This window comes from Lolium rigidum, chromosome 7 (assembly GCF_022539505.1).
Source record: "Lolium rigidum isolate FL_2022 chromosome 7, APGP_CSIRO_Lrig_0.1, whole genome shotgun sequence".
NCBI classification, from domain to species: Eukaryota; Viridiplantae; Streptophyta; class Magnoliopsida; order Poales; family Poaceae; genus Lolium; species Lolium rigidum.
In genome coordinates, this window is record NC_061514.1 from 129147341 (window position 1) to 129150561 (window position 3221).

Genomic DNA, 3221 nt, shown 5'->3' on the forward strand with positions numbered 1-3221 from the left:
TATATAGCTTTGCATTAAAGTAGTAGAAAATAATCAAGTTGACATGAGCAAGGGTGAACTTGCCTCGTGGACTGCGAGATAGTGCGGTTCAATGCAGTTGATGGAACCTGGACCTCGGGTTCTGTAAGAAGCATCATTGTCCGGTAAGGACAATGTTATAAAATCCAAATAATGCAATCATGGATGTATTATTTTATGTTGAATCCCTTTACCCCGTTGAGTTATTACAATTTAGGGTTGTATTTAAGATTTATGTCTTTGACAGTAATTTACAATTGATTTAAAATATAAACCATTTTAATTCACACAAAGTACAACATTTCAAAGTAAAACTATTTACTTGTTGATTACCTTAGTCATTCCAAAAATAATTTGAAATTATAGAGTTACCTCTATAGCTTTTGGAATAAAAAGGAGTATAGTATTTTTCTGGGAAAAATACCCTTTTTCAAAAGAAATGACTTGGAATAATAGAATTTCATTTTGAAATGTTTGAAAATAAGTATTTGAACTTATTTGAGATTTTTCCTTGAATTTTAAATACAAGGAAATAATAATTTTAAATTTCAAGTTATTATTTAAATTCTGAAAATTCATAATTTTGAATTTGTTTCATAAATTCCATTTCATATTTTATTCTTGTTAAGATTTATTTTTCATTCATAAATCCAATTTTTATTGGATTTTTAGAGTTGTTTTTGATTTATTAAAATTTGGTAAAGTTTTGGTCTTTTATTAAATGTAAAAAGACCAAAATACCCCCTGGACCTATATTGGGCCCAGCATAATAACTTAAACCCAGGGACGACCCAATAAGGCTGGCCCCCTTTTGGGTTCGGTGGCACCGAAGCGGCCCACCTCACTCTCCTCACTCGGCCCTCTCACTCGCTCGTCTAACCCTAACCGTCTGGCGACTCCCGTGGCGATGGCGTCGCCGCCATGGCCGCCGCCTCGCTCCGGCCATCGCCGGGCTCCTCCGCCGTAGCCACCTACCGAACCTGAACCGCCGCGAGCAGATCTATCGATCTGTCCGTGCAGTTTCTCCCTTCTCGTCCTCTCCTGGCAAATCGCCTCCGACCTAGATCCACTGGAGAATCGCCTCGGACGATTTGGTGGTCTCCGGCGAACTCTCGTCCTTGCCGTCGATGTACGCGCCCCCTGAGACCGACCTGGTGCGGTGCTGCTTGCAGTACCAGTGCCGTCGTCTCCGTGCCGTGCTGCTGTGGTGGTGTTCGTGCTCGTCGGTGTAACGCCGGCGCCTACCCTGGGTCTTGCAGCTGCTATGGCCGCGCGAGCACTGCCTCGCCATGCCATAGCCTCTGCCACCAGGCGCATGTAAGTGTTCTGCTCCTCCTCCTTCTCTTCTCCATGCCTGTGCTCCTCCCAAGCTACTGTGCCTCTTCTTCCTCCTGTTTTACTGCTCTCTGGTGATCCTGTGATCACACAGAGCCTTGCCATGACTGCCTAAGTTGCCCGTGCTTCCATTTTTCTGCAAGCTATGGCCAATCTACCAATTTCTGGTACTGGCCAGTGCTGCCTTGCTTGCTGTACATGCCAGGTGGTAATTATCTATTGCTTCTAGCATGCTCTGACCTTGCTATGCTATGTTGTGCTTGCTTATGGGCTTGATATACCATGCTGTTCATGCTTATGGGCTTGCTATGCTTACTGGTCTATCATGCTTGCTTGTCTAGGTGTACTTGTGTTGTATCTGTGACACTTGTGTGTGTGCCAGAGGTGCCTGTGATATGCTCCAGTACTACCTCTGCAAGCCAATGATCCATTGGATCATTCCTTGCTTGTTGGCTAACTTCCCTGTGTAACTTGGCTTGCTATGATTGATCCATTTGATCAATTGATTGTCAGTGATTACTTACTGGCTAATATTGTGGCTATATGAGTTAATTATCTGGTGATGCTGATGCTCAAGCATCACTGTGCTGTTGCTTACTTGTGCTGTTGCTTATCTTAGCTACCTAGACTTGTTCTAGTGGCTATAGATTAACTGTGTTGCTTAACAGTGTGCTACTGTCATGCTTAGCATGGATCTGTGATAAATTCATGCTTGTATTACTTAAATTATGATGAACTGCTTATGCAGTGATGATTAAGTTACTTGCTTGCAAATGATTTGACTGTTCATGATTATCTAGCAAGCAAAATAGAATCTGAATCCATTTCTGGATAGTGATGTGATATATTTGGCTTTCTCTTATTTGGTGCAAAGTGTGATGTGACCTCAGTAACCTTGCTACTGACTGGTTGCTCACATGATTGGTTGGATCTTGTTGGCTTCTCATCTTTGCTTGCATATTTGGGGATCATAGTAACTATGAATGCCAATATGCTTGCCTATGAAGAAATCTAGGGTTTCTGATGGTTGTATGCTTAGGGTTTTCTGTATAGTCTATACTAGCTTCTATTTATTGCAATACATCTACTGGTGCTATCTGTGCATCAGATCTTGCTTCTGTGCACAAGATCTGTATCTGGATGGTTTCTATTTTTGGTGGCTTTTTAGACTAGCAGTGATCCTTGGTGAAAACCAAGTGATGATTCACCCTGTTGAGCATCTGCTCAACCCCATGACTATGTCATGCATGTTTTATGGATTAGATCCATTGGATCTGCTCCAGGAACTTGGTATACCTTGTTCCAGCTCCTAGTATGAGATTTTGTGTTGATGCAGACTTGTGGTTTGTTCACAGCCCTTCACCTCCAGGTCTAGTTGATCTTCTAGGTCACCATGATTTCTGGTGGCTTAAGTGGTTGTGTGGTTTGGTTCTGTTCTTGAGCAAGAACTGGATGAACTCTGTGTTTGTTGACTGCCAAAACCCACCGGCGGGCAGCGGCCTTGTCAACACTGTAGAGCCGGGGGGAGCCTAGAGCTGCGGCTGGCTGAGACCCCTCCGAGCGACGGCCCGCAATGCTCTTCTGGTCACACGCGGCGTTGCGAAGTGCAAGGGCGTGCCACCCGACCTATACCTGGTCGGAAGGTGATGATACTGCCTCGCTTAGTTTCCCCGCAGGGCATACATGTAAACATTAAATACGAGCCTCGATCGGCTCTCAAGTTATCCCGTGAATCGGCTCAAAGAGCCGATCCACCCATGATCCGTACGGGGTGTACGAATACTTGGTGGTCCCGCTTGATCAAGATGAAGCTAATGAGATCTACGACGATTTAGGGTTTTCACCACATAATCGGATCATCCTACTCC